Raw genomic sequence first — 23,067 nt, forward strand, 5'->3', positions numbered from 1 at the left:
AAGAAAGTGTGGTTTCCAGGGTATTTTCTTGCTTTATTTGTTTTATTTCCACAGGTAAGATGAATTTCTGATTGCTATAATTGAACCAAACTTCCAAATCAGAATTGCATTGATCATAGAAAAAGTAAAAGAATTAATTGCACTTAAAGACTGAAGAGGTTAGTGTACATAATATAATGATGGACATTATGGCTAATGTTCTTAGGGGATCTAGAAGAAAAATTCTGTTTCAAATGCACCATGTAGTCACAAGACAGTTTAGGGCCATTGAATGAGCAAGTCACAGTTACTATGTATAAAATGCTTACTGTCACCATAGGCAATTATAGTACAGTATTACTAATATCAATTGCACTGAAATTTATAATTAGTTTATGTAACTTTTTTTTTGTATATTTAATCTTAAATAGGATTCCAGATTTTAAAATAATCTCTAGCTGGAGAATTATAAGCATTTGTTTGTTAATAGTAGCAACAATTTTGAGTAAGATATACATCTTTCTCAGTTGAAGGGGTTTTCCTTTGAGGATATGAGCTGAAGGTATTTATTAAAATGTGTCTCCTTATTAGTAGAAGAAATAGAGAGCTCAACTATTGCCATGTTTTACACAGCATGTTCTGTAATTCTTAGTCTTCAAACTCTTGGGCCACAAATAATTTTTATAGTACTTTATGAAAGAATAAAACTATTTTCATCAATATTCTGTGTAATTACAAAGGATATAAATACTTAAGGAAACCAAGTTCTTGTGATTTTATAGTGAATGATAGCAAGGAAACTCACTGATTTTCCAGATTTTTCTGAATAGGTTGAAAGATGTCATAGAACTATATTTTAGTTTCTTCATCTATAAAATGGTGAAGATTAAATCTGTAATCTTTTCCTTTGATGTCTCACATTGTAATACTTTATTAAGTTCTCTATTGCAGAGTTTTTTAGATGTTACCAGGATGCATTCTTTCCTTCTTTATTAAAAGAAATCCTGAATTTTAGTAGGGAGCATGGCTGTCTTCTAGGCCTTATTTTTCCCAGTTTCCCTTACAGATTTAGTCCTGACCAAAGAGATGGGAGAGAAAGTGATGCTTGCCACTAGATGATGATGGAAATGGCACAGGTACATTGGCCAGAAGATGGAAGCCCCCTGTTGAGAATGGCAGATCGTTCATATCAGTCCTGAGACTTCTTATCTTGATATGATTACATGAGCACAAAGCAAACCACCTGTATTTGAGGTCTCTGTTGCAAAAGCTTAGACTATGCCCTCATAATTCAACCCACCAGAGGAGCATAGCACTGTACTAGAGAAAAAGTAGGTGGTTTCTAGATTAACATTGTAGTAGAGTCTCAGCAGCAGAGTCTTTACCACACTGAGTGTACACTCCTGACAGTGAATAGTGGTACTTAGAAACATCGGAGTTCTTTAAAAATTCTAGAGGTTCTTAATGAGCAGCGTAAATTTATAGTGCTGAACTGTGCAAAAATTAATAGTCCCAAAAGTTCTCAGTAGCTATTCTCCAGCCTCTTGGCTGCCTTGACTTTAAATTAACTCTAAGTCAAGGAAACTTTTCCTCTTTACCTCCAGACTGCCCTATGCCCACTGCTTTGGCATGCCCCACTCAGATTATGCCTCTCTGTCTTCTTCCTTACACAGGGCATGACTGCCAACCAAATTGAGCAACTGACATTGTAAACTGTCCTTTAGAACTGCCTGAGAATGTGGGAGAAATGCCTGAGAATGCCTGAGAAACTAGTCTGGCTTCTCTGGGATTGACCCCTGGGTGATATTTTAAGGGGGTCACCTTTCTATTGGGTCAGATTTCCCTGAAGTTTAGGAAATTGCCTTCTATAGAGAGTCTCAGATTGTAAGTTCAGACACTGGTAATGATTCTGCTGACTATATGTAGCAAAGGGACATGTTCTTGCAATAATAGAAACCAACGACTATTGAATATTTTGCAAAATGATGTGTCACAGTAATACTATAATATCTCACGGTTTGCTTTTACCACCTGTTAATATTGGGTTGCATAAAATTGATTTAGAGGCTCATCTTGGACTTCAGGCTGATGTATCTGTTATACTTCATAAGCCTACACTGCCTCTTGCTGGCTGTTCTAAATAACTCTTCTCATGTCTCTAGTAATAGGTCCACAGGTCATTTTATTTTAACTTATTTTGTATAGGAGTATAGCCAATTAACAAACAATGTTGTGACAGTTTCAGGTGAACAGCAAAGGGACTTACCATACATATACATGGATCACAGGCGATTTTTTTAAAGCCATGTGTGTTGCCCCCATGTTCTTCTCACTATTTGGATTGTTTTGATTCCCAGTCTTCCCACTGAAGGTCACTTTTTGAAAATAACCAAACGTTAGCAAATAAACCAGTCCATCCAAAAGGAAATCAGTCCTGGATATTCATTGGAAGGACTGATGTTGAAGCTGAAACTCCAATACTTTGGCCACCTGATGCGAAGAGCTGACTCATTGGAAAAGACCCTGATGGTGGGAAAGATTGAGGGCAGGAGGAGAAGGGGATGACAGAGGATCAGATGGTTGGATGGCATCATTGACTCAATGGACATGAGTTTGAGTAAACTCCGGGAGTTGGTGATGGACAGGGAGTCCTGTGGTGCTGCCATCCATGGGGTTGCAAAGAGCTGGACGTGACTGAGTGACTGAACTGAATTGAACAAATAACATTTCTCCTCTACCCCTACTTCTCTTTCTTCCTCTACACAGACTCTGTTCTTGTGCATCTCTTTATTTCTAAAAAATTTTGTTGAAGTGCAGTTGATTTACCATATTGTGTTAGTTTCAGGTGTACAGCAAAGTGAATCAATCAAATATATATACATATATCCACACTTTTTAAAATATTCTTTTCCCACACAGCTCATTACAGGGTATTGAGTGGAATTTTCTGTGTTACACAGTAGGTCTTTATTAGTTATTCCTTTTATATATGGGAGTGTGTATATGTCAATCCCAATTCCCACTTTATCCTTTCCTACTGCTCCTACTTAACCCCTGGTAACCATAAGTTTGTTTTCTTCATATGTAACTCTATTTCCGTTTTGTAGATAAGTTCACTTGTACCCCTTTTTTAGATTCCATATATAAGCAATATCATACAATATTTATCTTTCTGACTTACTTCACTCTGTATGACCATCTCTAAGTCCATCCATGTGACTGCATTATTTTATTATTTTTATGGCCTAGTAATATTCCATGGTATATATGTACCATATCTTCTTTATCCATGCTTCTGTTGATGGTCATTTAGGTTGATTCCATGTCATGGCTATTGTAATAGTGCTGCAGTGAACACTGAGGTGCATGCATCTCTTTGAATTATGATTTTCTCTGGATATATGCCCAGGAGTGGGATTGCTAAATCACATGGTAGCTCTATTTTTAGTATTTGTTGAGGAACCTCCATACTGTTTGGCATAGTGGCAGCACCAATTTACATTCTCAGTAACAGTGTAGGAGGGTTCCCTTTTCTCTACATCCTCTCTAGTATTTGTTATTCGTAGACTTTTTAATGATGCCCGCTCTGACTGGTGTGAGGTATACCTCTTATAGTTTTGATTTGCATTTCTCTAATAATTAGTGATGTTGAGCATCTTTTCATGTCCTGTTGGTCATCTGTATGTCTTCTTTGGAGAAAAGTCAATTTAGGTCTTCTGCCCATTTTTTGAGTTTTTTCTTTTATAAATTGAGCTGCAAGAGCTGCTTCCCACGTGGTGCTAGTGGTAAAGAGCCTGCCTGCCAATGCAGGAGACGTAAGAGACATGCGAATGATCCTTGGGTCAGGAAGATCCCCTGGAGGAGGGCATGGCAACCCACTCCAGTATGCCTGACTGGAGAATCCCATGGACAGAGGAGCCTGGCAGGCTACAATCCATAGAGTCACAAAGAGCTGGATATGACTGAAGTGACTTAACACTCCTGAATGCAGAGCTGTTTGTATATTTTGGAGATTAATCCCTTGTTGGTTGCTTTGTTTGGAAATACTTTCTCCCATTCTGTGGGTTATCTTTTTGTTTTCTTTATGGTTTCCTTTGCTGTGCAAAAGCTTTTAAGTTTAATTAGGCCTCATTTGTTTACTTTTGTTTTCATTTTCATTACTCTAAGAGGTGAGTTGAAAAAGATCTTGCTGTGATTTATGTCAAAGAGTGTTTTCCTCCAAGAGTTTTTATAGAATTTAGCCTTACATTTAAGTCTTTAATCCATTTGGAGTTTATTTTTGTGTATGGTGTTAGGGAGTATTCTAATTTCATTCGTTTATGTTTAACTGTCCAGTTTTCCCAGTGCTAATTATAGAAAAGACTCCATTGTATATTCTTGCCTCCTTTGTTATAGATTAGGTGACCAAAGGTACATGGATTTATCTCAGGGGCTATTCCTGACATACTTATACCTCTGCACATGCAGCACTTTCCTTGGCTCTCTAGTTTGACTCTTGCCATAGCAACATAGCTCTGAAAATAGCCGCAGAAAGGAAATATGATCCATATATGCTGTATAAATATGTTTACTCCAGTATTCTTGACTGGAAAAATCCCATGGAAAGAGGAGCCTGTGGGCTACTGTCCATGGGGTTGCTAAGAGTTGGACACAAATGAGCAACTAACTCTATATGAGTTTATATTAATATAAATACACACACACACACACACACACACACATATCTGTCCAAATATCAGTGCTGGAAGCCAATTGTCTCACTTGGACTATTTCAATAACCACCTTCTTTTCCTGCTTCCATAGTTGGCCTCCTACAATCCGTTATCCACAAAGCAGCCTTGATGAGCCTTTGAATATGTAAGCCAAACCATGTTCTCCTCTCCTTAAAACTTTCTAATGCTTTCTATGTCATTCAGAAAAAATTCACTGCCTTCATCATAGCTTATAGGAGATTTGGTTCTTTCTCTGCATCTTCAATCTCATCCTTGTATTCATCCTTTTCTCAAGGTATCTCAATCTAAGGGGCTTTCATGCTGGTCTTCAAACACACCAAGAACACCCCTGCCTCATGGCTCTTGTACATGCTGCAACCCACTGCCTGGAACTCTGTTTCCTCAAGTATTCACATGGTCTACATTTCTTCTTTGAATACTCTTGCTTAAATGTCAGCTTAATAAGGAGGTCTTTTCTGACTGCTTATCAAACTCTTCCTTGCCTCCTTCTTTTTCTGCTTATGGCCTCTGCTTGTCACTGTCTGTTTTCCTCCATCACATCAGAGAATTTGCCTAAATGGCTTAATTATCCAGTCCTCCAGGGCATAGAGGGATCTTCCCAGGTGGTGGTAGTGGTAAAGACCCTGCCTGCCAATGCAGGAGACGTAAAAGTCTCAGGTTCGAGTCCCAGGTTGGGAAGATCCCCTGGAGAAGGAAAAGGCAAGCTTACTCTACTATTGTTGCCTGGAGAATTCTGTGGACAGAGGAGCCTGGTGGGTTACAGTCTATGGGGCTGCGACGAGTCAGACAAGACCGAAGCAACTTAACATACACATTGCATAGAACAATACCTGTCATGTGGTAAGTCATTAATAAGTATTTAACACATTAAAATAATTAAATACTTTGCTAGTTAAAAGTATTTCCTGAAAGAAATGTTCTCAGTTCATAAACCAGTGTTAGACATTGATTAAAGGCTTAAATAACTATTAAAATAGAATTTGCCTTTGCCTTAATTATTAACATTTATTTAGTATCCATTGTGGTATTGGTGATTTAGAGAAGAATAGAGTGCATTTCTATCCTCTAGTAAGGGCAGCACATAAAATTTGTACATTATTGTGTTACTCAACTTGGTTGTATAAACAGAGATGCTATTATTGTACCCATTTTACAAATGGGAAACTTAAGGTTAGAGTGCTTAAATGACTTGCCCAAAGTAATGCAACAAGTTAGTGAGAAGTCCAAGCTTTGCTGCTGATTAGTTTGCATTGCTTTGGACAACATGCAGATCCCCAAGCATTGTCCTCTTTCCATACCACTATTCTGCACATTCATTGTAGAAGGAAGGTAGCTCACAGGAGAGTGCAGAGGCTTGTTCTTCTAGACATGGGTAGTTAAAGGTACACTATTTTTGAAAATAGAGTACTTATAATTTCATCCCCTAAACCAGTTAGAATTGACTAGGTTAGACATTTAATCTCCAAATCTCAGTAGTTAATAAAATAGTTGTTTTTCATTTTGGCTATAAGCTCAATGTAGGTTATAGGAGGATTTTGTCCACCAGAGTCATTTGGGGCCCTGGGTTGATGGAAACTGGACACTTGCTTCCACAACCACCAAGGCAGCCAGAAAGTAAGGATGTAGAGCCAATTACCAGCAAGTAAATGTTTCAAACTCCTTTACTTCTCTGTGCCAAAGTTAGTTCCATGGCAATGCCTAACTTCAAGTGTCTGAACTATAAGAGACTGGAATATGAATGAAAACGGTGAGCATTGGTAATGATTCCCACACTCATCCATTGCCAAATACACACACAGACATAGATACACATATGTATGTAAGTTACTTTTTTGTCTGGGAAGATTACTTGCTTTACAAATCTTTGAAGCAAGTTCAGTGTTTCCAACTTGGACTTATTTGTTGACCTTTTTGGATGAAAATTTCTAAAATCCAGAGGAACAAAGCCAGATAATGATGACAAAGGAATAATTTATCTTTTCCTAGGAGACTTCACGTAATGGTGGCAATATTATCCTCTTATTACACATTGAAATTTGTGCTTACTTCTCAGTTTTATATTAATCACTTCTAACTTTTATTTGTATGTAGAGCATTTGTTGGTAAAATATTTGATAGGGGGGAAAAGGAACTGGGTTGTTTTTTGCTATTGCAAATTATTCAAATCATGATCAGTTAAATATTACTCATTCTCTTCAAAATTATAGTCAGAAATATGAGAAATGAATGTAATGCCAAAAAGAGGAACTAAATCATGGTTTATATAGCTTGACCTCCCATAGAAGTAGAACAAGTAGAGAAGTAAGAGTGAACAGAAAGACAATGCTTATAGTACATAGAAAGCAGATGGAGAGATTGACTCTCACAGATTATGTTCCTGAGACATTACAAAGGTAATTTTTTCCTCTAAATAATTTAATTAGAACTATAAAATATAGAATTATATATATCTAGGGATTTAAAAGCACATAACTATAAATTTCAACTTAATTTTAAAGTCATGTATTAAAAACATTTAAATTACATTTTGCTCTATAAGTTAGAAATAGATAAAATTTTAGTGCTATTTTAAAAATTATTGGTAACATTTGATTATAATGTTTCAGTGATGAATTTGATAAAAGCAAAAGGAAACTATGAATTGAAGAAATGATATTTGAGATTTCTAAATAGTTTTCTCTTTCGGCTGTACAAAAGTGGCTTCAAATTTTGTCAAAGTTTATGGAGAATTGACATGAGTTTGTTTATCTCATTTTATGCAATACATGTGTTTAGAAAAAGGTGGTTGAACATATAAGTATTATTTGTAGTGTAAGGAATATAATCTATCATCTATCAATCATTTATCTAATTTAAAGAAAGAGCATCAGATAAAAAAGTTATTTTATAGAGTACATTTTTGATAAAGATGTATATACATTATAAGTTTGAAATTTTGAAAATGATATTTCCTTAAAATGAGGCTAAATAGATTTGAATTTCATAATTTAAATGCATGAAATTTATTTCTCATTATTTATTGCAGTAAATACACCTGTAACTTAAGTGCTCATTTCATTTATCACACTGAATCTTAGTTCAGATAGCCCTTAAATGGAGAGAAATGAGTTATTTAAAAGTAAAAACTACTAAAATAAAATAAATAAATAATTTGAATTATATATGTATGCTCTCAAACACAGATTGTTCATATTTATAATGATAAATTGTATAATAAATTAGCACAACATTTTATAATCTTTTAAGGTCAAAAATTTAATAACATTTGACTATACCTTTTTGTTACTTCATATATTTAATATGAGTAAATATCAAAAATAATAAAAGCAAGTACAATTAAGCAAAGGCCCTCTTCAATTCATAATATTAATCATGATTTGTGGAATATTATAATATAGAATTTGCATTGTTATAGTATGGCATTAGTACTATATATTTATAGCTGTATATAATCATAAAAGAAAGGAGAAATAGCTGTTTATCCATTATGGTTTAAGCAAAGCCAACACAGGTCTTTATAAAATACTTTATAGCTCAGACTTATTTTTTTTCTCCTTTGGATATCATTTAAATTTCCCTTAGTGTTTCTTTCACCTTAGGAGGGAATTTTTTAGAAATAGAAAATAAATTTCTTTGAGAACATAATTAAGATGTGAATTTGTTAAATTTGTCTAGAAATATATTCAGTTGCTTAAATTACATAAGGCCAACAGGAAAAGGGAAGAGACACTTCAGAGGTTCGCATACTTTTTCACACAGCTAAATAGTTTGACTTAGTTTAGATATGTCTTCTCTTGTCCATATTGCTCATTTAAAGCTAAGATCTTTAGTTGATATTTCTTGTTGAAAATGAAGGAGAACATAAAGAAATAATCACTAAAAAATCCTCAAAAGGCTGTGAAACAAGCCAGAAATATCTTTTAATAGCATTCTATTGGAGAAGCTTATGTGACAGATATAGGATTGAATTTCAGAAATAGTTTCTGTTTGCTTATTACCTTTACCCATTCATAGACTTTGTAAAACATTTAAAAAATATTTGTACTTAAATCTGTGAAATTTGAATGGTACTGTTGTTATTTCTTAAAAGACTCTCGTGAGACAAGAAAAATTATTGAGGGAAAATAGTGATGGGTGTGAACCACATTCATTAATAGAAAAAAAATGAATGTGTAAAACAGAGAAAGGATTTTAAATGTATATGGAAAAGCATCAGTTATGGAAAGGTGAAATAATTTAAGTATTTGAGTAGTAAGGATTTTCTGAGATCTTCTATGGGTGGCCTAACACAGAGATTGTGACTTTCAGAGAATATGCTTCAAAAATCTTCGGAAATAATTTCTAAAATGTCAGCTGTTGACTAAAATCCTCCCCAGACTTTCTGCTGGTGAGATTAGTGTAATCTTCTCTAGCTCAGACTAAAAATCACAAAGCTTCTATTAATAGCTAGGAAAAAGCCCCTCCCACTCAGCTTCCTCCAAACAATTAACGGTTCTCTGTACTGTAGTGCCCAAGCTTACACTGACCAGAAACCTCAGGTTTATCATAGGAACTGCTTGAAAATGATGAAGAGACAAGAGTCGTCATATTTCTTCATAGTGCAAAATAAAATAAAATTTCAGTTCCCCAGTCACCAAATCTAGTTATTTTGTGGTTCGTTCTTCATCCTTTGGGTTATTATTGGATTTACATGGTTCAGGGAAGACACTCTGAGACTTTGTGAGTCTGCAGTGGTCCATTCGAAGGTCCTTGCTGTCAGTGCTCTGCTGTTTCCATGCGCTGTGGGAGACCTGTCATGTCAGGGAGCCAGGTCTACTGCACTGTAGAACTTGCCCGCAAACCTCAGGAATCCAGCTACCAGGCATTAGACAATTTGCTTTTTTCATCAACCTTCAGAGGCATTTCCTTCTCACAGAATCCAGTTTAATGTCATTAAAAGTTTGAGGCTTTTAAAAATAAAAGTTTGATAATTCCCCAGTGCTTAAGGAAAGCTCAACCCTAGCTGTTTAATTTTAATCCTGAGGTAGTAGTTTCCTGGGCTCCCCTGATAGCTCAGTTGATAAAGAAGCCACCTGCAATACAGGAGACCCCAGTTTGATTCCTAGGTTGGGAAGATCTGCTGGAGAAGGGATAGGCTACCCACTCCAGTATTCTTGGGCGTCCCTTGTGGCTCAGCTGGTAAAAGAATCTGCCTGCGTGGGAGACCTGGGTTCGATCTCCTTGAAAAGGGAAAGGTTACCCACTCTAGTATTCTGGCCTGGAGAATTCCATGGACTGTATAGTTCATGGGGTCACAAAGAGTGGGACACGACTGAGTGACTTTGGGACTTCCCTGTAGCTCGGATGGTAAAGAATCTGCCTGCAATTCAGGAGTCCTGGGTTCAATCCCTGGGTCAGGAAGATCCTCTGGAGAAGGAAATGGCAACCCACTCCAGTATTCTCGCCTGGAGAATCCAGTGGACAGAGGAGCCTGGTGGGCTACAGTCCCTGGGGTCGCTAAGAGTCAGACACAACTGAGTGACAAACACACACACACAGTAGTTTCCTAATGTTCTAAAAGAGGAGGTTGTGGCTCAGAAAAATCTTAAAAACTAGTGTATGTTTACATGAATAGTAAATAGGGGACATAGAATTTGAAACAAGCTACCTCATATGTGTCAGATGAAGAATTTAAAGTTGAAAACTATACAGTGAGTCCTCAAGGAAACTCATGTTTAGTGGAAAGCAGGACAATGGATAAGCACATAAATAAATGCCTTTCTGTGTGATAGAATTTAAAGTGTGTAGTAATATTAGAATACAAGTGATAAAAAGCAGAGAATAGATAATTCAATATGGGGTGCTCAGGTAAGGCTTCTGAGAAGAAGCAAGAGTTTTGAAAGTTGAGAGGAGACAAAGCTTCCAAAAGAGGGGAGAAGTATTTTCAGTATTTTTGCAGCTGTCATCTATCCCACCTCCACACTTATCTTTATTTTCCCCCATCTGTTTCCTGGTTTCTCTCCCCCTAAACCCTGTTCATTCCTTACTAAATGTATTTTGTCATCACATATTATTTATAATAACTAACCCAGTTGAGTTATGGCTTATATTTTCATTACTATGTTATTCCAAATGCACTGAATATAGTATGCATTGTATCTATACCGTCAAATTAAAATTTGATTTGTAATGCTGTTTTACTTGCTTTTATGTTCTGAACTGAACATTTAGGATCTTCCCAACTGTCATAAGGGAAGTTAATGGGAGATATGGGGAGAAAATTAGGAAAAGCAAGTGAAGGCAGAAAAAAGAAGAGAATGGAGAGAGAAAAGACAGGGGAGGGAGGGAAAGAGTGAGATGGAGAGAAAGGAAAAAGAAAAGTTTCTTAAGAAATATAAACAGTGCTAACCTAGTTCTTTTCATGTGCTTGTGAATCTTCTGCATGTGAAAGGAAGGTGTTCTGAGACAGGACATTTTAGGGAATATGATCCAAGGACACAATTTAACGATAGAACATGAGAAAGTATAGGAAAGATCATCTGAGACATGATGGAGGCCTAAGGTATGATATCAAAACTCTTGCTACTATTGGAAATCCCCAAATTACTTTCTAATTGACAAATTTTAATTGAAGATACTCCAAAATTGGGCTCCCCAGGTGGCTCAATGGTAAAGAATCTGCCTGCAGGGGCCACAGGAGATGTGGGTTTGATCCTTGGGTTGGGAAGATTCCCCTGGAGGAATGGCAACACACTCCAGTATTCTTGCTGCGATAATCCCATGGACAGAGGAGCTTAAAGAGGTGGACATGACTGAGCACTGTGAAGTATAAATAAGTATTGCATAGCCTAGTGGTTTTCCCTACTGCTACTCCAAAATAAAGGTTAGTATTTACATACAAAACCAGAGATGAAGATGGAGTGCCAGTAAGTCCAACTTACACTAAATCTCCCATATGGTCTACAATGCATGTATATAACGGAATTACCTGGTCATAGGCTATGAATATAACAAAGTATGTTAATAATTTTTTCGTCCAAATCCTTTTTTAGGTACGAATAAGGAGCCATTAGGAGTCCTGCCTAGATTTCATAGCCTGGGTTCTCTTCCTTTTAAATTGAGGCTTAATTAACATTAACATGGAAAATGTCAGATTTGTGAGCTACACTCAGGAAACATAAAAAGTAAACCCTTGAGAAACCAAGCAGAAATTCTAGAGAATCACAAGAAAGAGAGGGCTACAATTACATGTGACCCATTTCTACACGGCCAAACTGTTTTAGAGATTCATGGCTGAGGATGGGTAGAGTTATGGGGAAGCCCACATGAAAAGAAGTATTTCTCTGGTTTTTAATATCTTGTTTTCCTATGTTTGAAATGTATTTTGCTAATTGTAATCTTAGAAGTAGTACTGAACAAAGCAAAACAACTCTTTGTTTTAGCCCTCTAAGTAGACCCTGGCAGGCTTGCTGTAGGTTTCAGTAACACAGTAAGAAGTCCACCATGGAACTATGTCAACTGTATAGCAGGGAAGTGCCTTTTGCAGAATAGTCCTTTGATATCTTAAATAATGTGATATTTGATCATCTGACTTCCCTTTACCTGGCTAACTTCTATTCATACTCTATTTCTTAGTTTAAACATTAATTCTTCAAGGAAACTCTCTCTGATTCCCCAGTAGAGATTAGATCTCCCATTATATATGTTCTTTGGCCCGTGTACTTAACATTAATCAAAATGATAAATGTATCAGTCAGGGAAACAGAAATCACACTAGATCGTTCAAGGAAGGTGAATTTGATAGGACAAATTAGTTATACAAGTGATAAAAGCATTGGTTCCATACTCTGGGTTCTTTTTGAACTAGACTGGGGCCAGTTGACAGTGATACGGAAAAAGGGGGATTTGCGGGCTATACTTAGGAACTGTAGAAGTAAAGTGAGGTAACCTGGATTGGGAGTGTGTTTTTGACTTCTTTGGTGCCTACCAGAGTGCTAGAACTGCCAGACGGGACATTTTAGCATGGACTACTATAGCTGAGTTAGGGAAATCAAGAGCCAATTATGGGACCTCAGAAGTGTCACAGCCACCTTCAGAGACACCACCACAAAGAAAGCAAAGAGGAATAAATGCCCAATAGGGAGGAAGACCCAAGACTTTCCCTCTCCTGTCACCTTCCAATATTATATCAATTCCTCTTATCAGCCAAATCTAACTGGAAGTCAGTTAGCAAGGAATTCTGGGAAATATATTTTCTGGGGGTCTCTGGCCCCCTGTAGATACAGCACAGAGCATGGAAGAAAGTGATTGACCTCAGACAAATAATTAATGCTAGTATATGCCTGGAGCCGGTGTGAGGAGCTTCACCCATGGCAAAGGTCGTGAGGAAGGAGGCTCGGCATACGCAAAGGTGGGATCGAGCCTCAGGAGTCCCCCTGGATATTCTCGAGCATCTGCCCCCAAAAACCAGAGTCTGCCTACTTTACTGCTTTGTGCTCTCACCTCTGACTTTACTGGGGGCTATCCCCCACCACCATCTCGCTCTCTCTGATAAAGAGTTAATTTACAGCTCCAGTTAATAAGTTCCTGGGCATTAGGAGTGTTTAAATCCAAACCCCTTAGATAGCTCTCTAACTCGCCTGACAAGTTTACCCAGACTCCTACAGCTATGCATACGATTGTTTACAGTCTCCCAGCCTTGAGAGGCAGGGGAAGCTTAAGATATTCAAATAGCTTAGAGCCTCTCAAAGAGTTAGAAACTGTCAGAATAAAACCAGTAAAAGATTTCATTGATGAGCCAATGCTTGCTGCCAAGTTTCCACATCCCCTGTTTTGTATCCTTGAATGTGTATTAATTAATATAGTTGGTATGTAGAAAAAATAAGTAGTGGCCTTGGTGTTAGCAGCTTTAGACCCTTAAGGTAATAAATTCTTTCCTTTGTTGTAAACCCACTGCACTTCTGCCCTATAGGAATGCAACTTTATCTAGCACCTTCGGAGGATGGCGCCAAACCTTAAGATAATTACTCTTAGAGAAAATAAGTCTTATGGATTCACAAACCTTTGTCAAGAGTCATAAAATGTTAATAGGCCTTCTGGCCAGAAGATGATGTAAATCACCTAAACCATTTGTATAAGATAAATTTGCAGGAAAGAAACCCTGGTTTCGATAAGGATCAAAGACTGCTGACTTTGCATGATTTCACATCCCCTATTATCCTCTATGTGCAACTTAGGGTATAAAAGTCCCTGTTGAAAATAAAGCTACGGGCCTTGCTCACCGAAGCTTGGTCTCCCCGTGTCATTCTTTCTTGTTTCCTTTTCCTCCTTTTCTCTTCTGTTCTTCCTTCATGCCAAAATAATTTGGAACGTGGGGGTCCTCTGCGACCACTTATTTGCCTGGGCTTCTAAGACCCACTTGAGAAGGTGCCTAAGGTGGGGCACCTTCCGCTATTCGAGAGGGCGCCTGTGGCCTCCGTGGTCAGAGCAAGTTTGGTGTCACGAATTTTATTGATTTCCCACGTAAACCTGTTATTATTGAGCATCTAATAAATCTCTCAGCCTTTGCTATCCCTTAATCGCCGACGCCGTCATCCTGAGGGAATCCCTGGATCCAACCGGGGCTGGACCCTGGCAAGTATACTAAACAAGTATATATTAATTAATGCTATTATCAGGGTAATGTTAATCTCTCCAGGTATTGTCATTTCCATGGGTTAAGAATGTATTTGCCTTATTCACTAATATATTACCAACACATTTCATAGTGCTTGGCCCATAAAAGATTTTGAATAAATAAAAAAATACATGGATGAATATTGTTATTGCCTCCATACGTTCAAGAGTCATGATCTCCACTGAGAGTTATGTGCTCCTTCCAATGCCACTGTGAATAAGAGCTCTGTGATGTACCAAGAGATAATAAGGCCTCCATCTGAACAAAGCAGGGTCATAGAGGTGTGAGAGAGGAAGGAAAGGAAGGATATTAGTAAGTGACAGACTTTCAGGTTATAAATTTCAGTTTATAAAATTTTCTTCAGCCTGTCTTAACTGCTTTATCCGTCTCACCCTCACACCTTGTAGGCCATTCCAGGACATGTATCTACTTGGGAAGATTTTTGTCAGAAATGGGAAGATAGGCACCATATAAAGAATGGTCACTGTAGATCAAAACTATTAACTAGAATTAAATGATGATCTTCCTAATGTCAACTGTTGGACAGTGTTTAGTGAACACTGTGTTGTTTAATATTATGCTAGGGCAGAATCACTCTTCTCTCCTTATGGTTTCATCTAATCCTCTGCTTCAAGGGATGGGCCACAGATGAAAGCTTTCAAAACCTAGAAAACTTTTTTATTTCCCTTTTCCTTCTGTGACTCTAATTACATGTATATTAGTCCACTTGAAGTTGTCTCATAGCTCACTGGTAATCCCTTAATTTTTTCAGACTTGTTCTGTTAGTTTAATTTTGAATAGTTTCTGCTATTACGTTTTAAATTCACTGATCTTTCCTTATGTAGTGTCAAATCTGCTTTTAATCCTGTTTTTTTTTTTTTTAAACTTCAATATATATTTTGTTTGGTTTGCTAAAACAGTAAAGGAACAGAGAGCATTTTTTCCCCTTTTTCTAAATATTGCTAATCACTATGGGTAAGGCAAATGATCATAGGTAGAATGAAAAACACAAAACAAGCAACTACAACTATAAAAACTATAACACCACAGGAATAGAATATAGCCAGTTTATAAATGTTAGAAAAAATCTATTTTGAATTTAAATAAGATTCATCAGCCAATCTTTCAAAAGAAATTCAGACTTTGTCACACATTTATTCATTTCCATGTGCTAATAATGGTGTATTTGGAATGCTGCACAAAACTTGCATTATTTTCAAAGGAAATAAATGAAAATATTGTAGTTTGAATAAAATAGTGTTTAGAAGTTGTAATTTTAAAACCTCAAATGTTGATTTTATATTATTAATTATACTCACTTTTAAAAGAGATGCATATCAAAATTAATGTTTAGCAAATTAAGCTTTGAGCCAAGAAATCATATATCATAAGGGCTTTATTTCTATATGAAAAAATATAATTTGAGTTTGAGTCAAACCTACATGTTTTCCAATCATCCTTACTCTACCTCTGAATGCTAATATGAGAACACGAAAACTCTTCTCATGAATTTTTAATGTTAGTTTCACTTCCAGTTAACATAGCATTAAAATAGTATTCCCCTAAATATACACTCTACAAGAAAGTAAGGTGACAGCAATAAAAATGCAAACATATTCTCTAAACATATAGACACCAAGGTAGTTGTTGTTGTTTTTATTGTTGTTGTTTTAATATTATCTTTAACCATTTGTATATCACCATGTGACTGCAGTGGTGTAGCTTTTGAGCAGAAAGGTGAGCTGTGAATTTTTTTTCTCTTTAAGACCATTGAATCATAGTTCTAATGACTCTAAAATAAAATTTAAAGACAAGGAAGTTCATTGTATTCAGTATTGTAATGGAGGCCTCAGAAGATATAATTTATCCCTTGACTTCAAATTTAAAAACAGATTTAATTATTTTTATTATAAAACTGATTCGTGTATATCATTGAAAAATTTAAAACCAAAAAGAAGTTGGGAGTTGGAAAGTCATAGTTTCACTACCCACAGAAGAGGAGCTTTAACAGAAGCAATTTTAAGTAAGAGACAGAGATTAGTAGTAAACTATAAAAATTAAACAAGGTATAACAAAAAGAAACTTTAGACTAAATGTGACAAATGTTTTGGTCTGTTGGAATGTGTAATTATTTGGATTTTAAAAGTCAACTTAATGTCTAAAGTCTGGAATTAATTTACTTGGTGGGGAATCAAGACAGGGAGGAGGAAGTTTTTTGAGTTAGTCTGATTTCCATCTGGTTGCACACTGGCTGTTGTAAAGGAATTACAGTGTGAATGTGCCATTACTTAGAGGCAAGACATAATATTTGAGGAGTTAATGGTAAATTACTGAGTTCAGTACCTCTTAATGTCTTTTTTCCAGTTCTTTATTGTCCCAAGACTGAAAAAGTTATATAAATTTTTGTTGAGTGTAGAATGTGGGAATTGGGAGAATGAGAGAAAAGCATGAATTTTTCTGTTGAAATTTGAAGATATCCCCAAATATAACATCAAATGTATTATTATTTGGAAATAACTCTGAAAGACTCTATTGATCCTTGCAACTTGAGAAATGATGATGCTTGAATTTGTACATACATACACACACCAGTCATATACTCTTCTTACTTGTGTGCTATTCTTTACACAGTATAATAGTTGGTATTAATTATTTATAATCCTCAAAATTGGATATTATTATTGATTTATTTCCATAATTTCTTCTTCTTTGATTGTAGTTGATAATAGTCTCTTTTATTTATTTAATGGTAACAAGTAAACTCATTTTGTAGGCTTCTGATCATTATGAGATTAACCATCTTTGAGAGTCTGAGTTGGCAGTTTCTTGATTTATATCTTAGTTCTCATTTATAGTTGTTTGATTCTTTAGTGTTTGATGGCTTTTCACTGTGAGCCAACCTTGAAGCATTAACTGTGAGACTTTCTGAGATATGTTAAGGTGAGTTTACCTATACATATGCTTTTGCTAGGAACTTGTGTTTCCTACCAAACCTGGATCACTTTAATTGACATTTCCAGATATGGGTATTTTAGACCGTAGAGATAGCCTGATTTTTCTGAGACAGGCTTGCGGTTAGGAAGGGAAGACCATTACATTTCTCTAACCTCTCTCTGCTCTCCACTCAGAGATAAAGCTGTGGCATACAAGTGTCTCTACAGGCTCTATAAACAGGGCAGCTTCTTTCAGGGACTGACCACAGTGTCCTTTCTTCAGGGGTTCTGACTTTGGTGGACTTTTTTTGATTGAATTAGGTCCTAGACCTTTGTCTCTCTCCCCCAACTGTGAGCCTTTCAAATTTTGATCGTTAGTTTGTCAGGGATTGGCAAATAGTCCTGGACAGACTCCTACTCTGGAGTTTATTTCCTCCGAGTATGCAGTTTTTTTGTGTTTCTGGTGGTTGAGGAATTTCTTAATTGTCTCCTCTTGCTCAGATAGACATTAAAGTGATTTCTAAAAATGCTATTCACTTGTATTAGGTATATTACACTGAAAGATTTTTCACTTGATTTCTTGTCCTTCATAGTGCCAGAAACAATTCAAACTTCAGTGTTTTATCTTGTTTATAATTTTAAATTTGTTTTTCTCCATTTTATTTTGAATTTGAATATGTAAAAAAATGGATAATGATTGATTTTTATCATGTATTATACTTGAATCTTGAAATATTGCTTTTTGAAATGTCACAGAAATTAAGGTACTTCAATTTGTAAGCAACTTGAGAAGTTTTGCCTACTCTAGAATTATTAATACCTTGTTTTAGTGGGTGTTATGGGTATTTCTAAGACAAAGTTACTGAGGAATACTGTGTGTGGACCTAAATTAATCCAAAATAACTTTATTTCCTGTAAGTATTTATGAAACTGAAACTACTTGAGACCTGATTATAGCTCCTGCCTCTAATAAATAAAAACTTCATTTTTGGCTTTGGAGTCTTAGTACTTAGTTGGAAATTCCCTGTTTCTAAGAATTGCCTGTAATCATTGAGTCCAGAGCATTTACAGGATGTGAGTCTAGCAATTATGATATTCTATATACATGTAGAAAAGGAAGTGGGCTCTGTGGTGTTATTTTTTGGGTGATGCCTGCTGACCAAATGATTCCCTCCTCTTTTTAACTGTGGTTCAGCAATGACAGTTTTAGCCACTTTACATATACAGCAAAAGCAGGAGTGACTATCTTCAGATAGTTCAGGGAAAGGGCAGGATTTATAGATATCAGCCTGCTCTCTCCTTAGCATGGATTTGATTGTAAGATAAAGTAAATGTCATTTCCCAAGGTTGAGAGCCTAGGGGGAAGAGATTTCGGACAGATATATTTCTAGGGAAAGAAGAGGAACCAATTTTACCTTGTTTGGACAGTTTACTGTTGTGAAAGAATAAGCAGCCAGAATTTTCTAAGATTGGAGGAAAATGGGTAATTAGTAGTAGTATGTATTTTTTTTGTAGTTATTTTTACTTTTTTTTGCCAAAGTAAACCAGGATTGCAGTTTTTCCTAGCAATACAATTTTTTAATTAAACTTTTTATTTTGTTTTGGGGAATAGTCAATTAACAATGTTATGATAGTTTTAGGTGAACAGGGAAGGGACTCAGCCATACATATACATGTATCCATTCTCCCCTAAACTCCCCTCCCATCCAGGCTGCCATGTAACAGTAAGCAGAGTTCCACGTGCAAAACAGTAGTAGCTCCTTACTGGTTATCCATTTTAAATATAGTCATGTAAACATGTCCAACTCCCTAACCATCACTTCCCTCCATCTTTCCTCCCAGCAACCGTGAGTTCATCCTCCAAATTGTTTTGTATCATTTCTTTTTGGATTCCACAGAGATGTCATACGATATTTCTCTTTCTCTGTCTGACTTACTTCACTCATTATGACAATCTCTAGGCCCATCCCCGTTGCTGCAAATGGCATTATTTCATTCTTTTCAACGGCTGAGGAAATTCCATTGGGTATATCTTCTTTATGCATTCATTCCTCTGTTGATGGACATTTAGGTTGCTTCCGTGTCTTGGCTATTGTGAATAGTACTGCAGTGAGCATTGGGGTGCATGCCTAGCAATACAATTTTTATTAGGCAAAAAGTCCTCCACAAAATCAGTTAGGCAGGTTAGGCAAAAAAATTGGTTAGGCAGGTGGAGACAGTAGCAGAATCTTTTTCCTAAAGGTCAACCAGGTACATTGGTTGATGAGTCGGCTCTGTCATCTCAAATGTGTTTCTGTTTCTGGTCCAAGACAGTTGTTCCAGTGGTCACCATTTTCCAGTCAATGAGAAAAGAGGAAAATTCAGGATAGGCTGCTTGTCTGAAGGAGATAATGCTAAAGTTGCATGCATCCATTTCATGTACATCATATTAGTCTGAACTCAGTCATATAGTCACACATAGCTGCAAAAGAAGCTAAGAAGTGAAAGCTTGAGCTTGACAACCATGTACTTATCCAAAACCCAGATGCTACTGTAAAAGAAGGGAGAAGAAAGAATACTGGGCTACAATCAGTGGTCTGTGCTACATTTACGCTTGGCATTAAAGTGTTTATTACTGTTAGATAAGAGACGTTTTTAAAAAATTAAAATAATAGAAACATGCTTAGCTGGCCAAAACAAAAATGGAGAATGTATTATAAAGACACAGAGAGCTCAAGTGTGAAAATGCAGCTGGACTTCAGGAAGAGACTAGAAACAGGAACTGGAAATTGTCACAATCCTCCCATGTCTGCATCTCTGCTTCTTTCTGCAGTTTTGATTTGTTCTGTTGCCATAGCCTGCCTTTTTGTGATTGTCAGGCCACATAAGAAAAAGAGCATGCAGAGTCCCAGAGGTAACCTGCAAAAATTCCAGCAGCATGGAGAACTCATTTGGCTTCTCTGAATCCCAATTCCAGGTTTGGATTCTAGGTGGGGGAATTAGGGTCAAGTCTCTACCTCTGTCCACTTAACTGTGGCAAAGAGGTATTGAATGATGCAATTGCAGCTGGTAGAGCCCCACGATGTGTGGGGATGCATTCTGAAAAATAAGATGGTGCTCCTTAGAATGTGTCCACAATGCCAGCCTTATTAGTCTTTATAGAAATCCATCACTTCAAAGAGAGCCCTTATCTTTTGTGCCTAGCTCTTCCAGTTTACTGATAAAGTGAGTGCTCCTAGGGACAAGCAGGATTCATAGCAAATTCTCATCAGTTGGGAGTTGTGAAGAAAAGGAAGAATTACTTCTGAAGATGTACATTTTCTCACTGTATCATCAAGCTTTGCATCACAGAAAATTGTGCTTGAGGAAAAAGAGCAGCTCTGCGGCTGTCAGTTGGTAGCTGACCTGATTCTAACTTGATTCTAACAGCTAAGGCAGGGTGTTCTGTTTATCCTAAACAGCACCAGCACGTGCTGAGGTCACTCTGGGATCAAATAGAACGAAACAAAAACCAAACCCACAACAATGGCCAAACAACTCCCTCTAATGGCTAACAGGAATGACTACATTTGTTAACCAATTTAAGGTTTAGATAATCCGTGTTTTCCCTGATTCCTATACTGGTATCCAACCACTGAATTATCCTGATAACATTCAATCTAAAACTAAGAATGCGTCTTTGAACTGTTCTTAAAAATCACCTAACACAAGCCCAACCCCTCTAACCAGCTCCCTGTAGCACCCTTGAACTGAGGTGTTTCCTAGTTCCCCCATGGAACATGGTCTCTCTGGATGCAGCAAGTAATTAATCTAACTTTGTTTGACTGTAGCATAGTCCTTGGTTGGTGATGCATCTCTAAGGCATCTGACTGAAAGAAAACCAACAAAACAAAACAAAACACTATAAAAGCACAAGTGCATACAGAGACTCTTTGTCCCTTTGAACTTCTGTACAGATGCTCTGCGCATGTTTTTAGGCTGGTGAGTTGGTTTGTTTGGAAGATGATTGCTTGTGTCCGTGCTCATTCGCTTCAGTTCTGTCCAACTTTTTGCCACTGTGTGGACTGTAGCCTGCCAGACTCCTCTGTCCAGGCAAGAGTACTGGAGTGGGTTGCCATTTCCTTCTCCAGGGGATCTTCCCGACCCAGGGATCGAACTCGGGTCTCCTGCATTGCAGACAGATGCTTTACCCTCTAAGCCACCAGGGAAGCCAAATACCAATTCAAGCAATAGCTTGAATTGCTCCAGCTCCTTTTCACAGTTTCAGATATTTAAAATTACTCAAGTACTTTAAGTTTGGAAATGACAATTAGTCTTTAAATTTTTACTTTTATTCACTGCATCATGACTAACTGATATACCCCTCCTGTGAATTCCTGGAACAACTGCAGCACTTGCTTACCCTGCAGTATTAATTAGCATCTAACAGGTATGATTCTGTTTATGTACTTGTGTAATTTGTTGACTGTAAATTTCAGAGAGTATTGACCACATAAGAGGGTTTCTCCTAAGTGTCTCACAGGGCTTGATACTTTACGCAGAGTAATTTTTTGAATAAATATGTTGCTGATATCTGGATGCTGGGAAAATTCAGTGCCAGGCTGGAAAGGACACTAGATTACAAGTGCCTTGAAGGCATTAGTTCAGTTCAGTTCAGTTCAGTCTCTCAGTTGTGTCCCACTCTTTGCGACCCCATGGACTCCAGCACGCCAGGCCTCCCTGTCCATCACCAACTTCCGGAGCCTACTCAAACTCATGTTCATTGCATCGGTGATGCCATCCAATCATCTCATCCTCTGTCGTCCCCTTCCCCTTCTGCCTTCGATCTTTCCCAGCATCAGGGTCTTTTCCAGTGAGTCAGTTCTTTGCATCAGGTGGCCAAACTATTGGAGTTTCAGCTTCAGCATCAGTCCTTCCAATGAATATTCAGGAGTGATTTCCTTTAGGATGGACTGGTTGGATCTCCTTGCAGTCCAAGGGACTCTCAAGAGTCTTCTCCAGCACCACAGTTCAAAAGCATCAATTCTTCAGCACTCAGCTTTCTTTATAGTCCAATTCTCACATCCATACCTGACTACTGGAAAAACCAAAACTTTGACTAGATGGACCTTTGTTGGCAAAGTAATGTCTCTGCTATTTAATATGCTGTCTAGGTTGGTCATAACTTTTCTTCCAAGGAGAAAGTGCCTTTTAATTTCGTGGCTGCAGTCACCATCTGCATTGATTCTGGAGCCCCCCAAAATAAAGTCTGTCACTGTTTCCATTGTTTCCCCGTCTATTTGCCGTGAAATGATGGGACTGGATGCCATGATCTTAGTTTTTTGAATGATGAGTTTTAAGCCAGCTTTTTCACTACCCTCTTCTGCTTTCATCAAGAGGCTCTTTAGTTCTTCTTCGCTTTCTTCCATAAATGTGGTGTCATCTGCATATCTGAGGTTGTAGATAGGTCTACCAGCAATCTTGATTCCAGCTTGTGCCTCATCCAGTCCAGCATTTTTCATGACTTATTCTACATATAAGTTAAATAAGCAGTGACAATATGCAGCCTTGACGTACTCCTTTCCCGATTTGGAACCAGTCTGTTGTTCCATGTCCAGTTCTAACTGTTACTTCTTGACCTGCATACGGATTTCTCAGGAGGTAGGTCAGGTGGTCTGGTATTCATATCTCTTTAAGATTTTTCCACAGTTTGTTGTGATCCACACAGTCAAAGGCTTTGGCATAGTCAATAAAGCAGAGTGCATAGATTGTGTCATATTCAACATTATGAGACTGCTTTCTAAATATT

The 23,067-nt window shown here is 37.2% G+C and overlaps 1 protein-coding gene across 4 annotated transcripts in view; it reads left to right on the plus strand.

Moving 5' to 3' along the window:
• Positions 1-6,832: 6,832 nt before the first annotated feature.
• The window catches only part of TFEC (transcription factor EC), a 217,473-nt gene continuing 201,238 nt past the window's right edge, over positions 6,833-23,067 (plus strand). For 3 of the 4 annotated variants that reach the window (XM_059885686.1, XM_059885687.1, XM_059885691.1), the window contains exon 1: positions 6,833-7,105. The gene's annotated coding sequence lies outside the window, so the exon portion shown is untranslated. 4 annotated transcript variants of the gene reach the window in all.

Source organism: Bos taurus, chromosome 4 (genome assembly GCF_002263795.3).
Source record: "Bos taurus isolate L1 Dominette 01449 registration number 42190680 breed Hereford chromosome 4, ARS-UCD2.0, whole genome shotgun sequence".
In the NCBI taxonomy this organism is placed as follows: Eukaryota; Metazoa; Chordata; class Mammalia; order Artiodactyla; family Bovidae; genus Bos; species Bos taurus.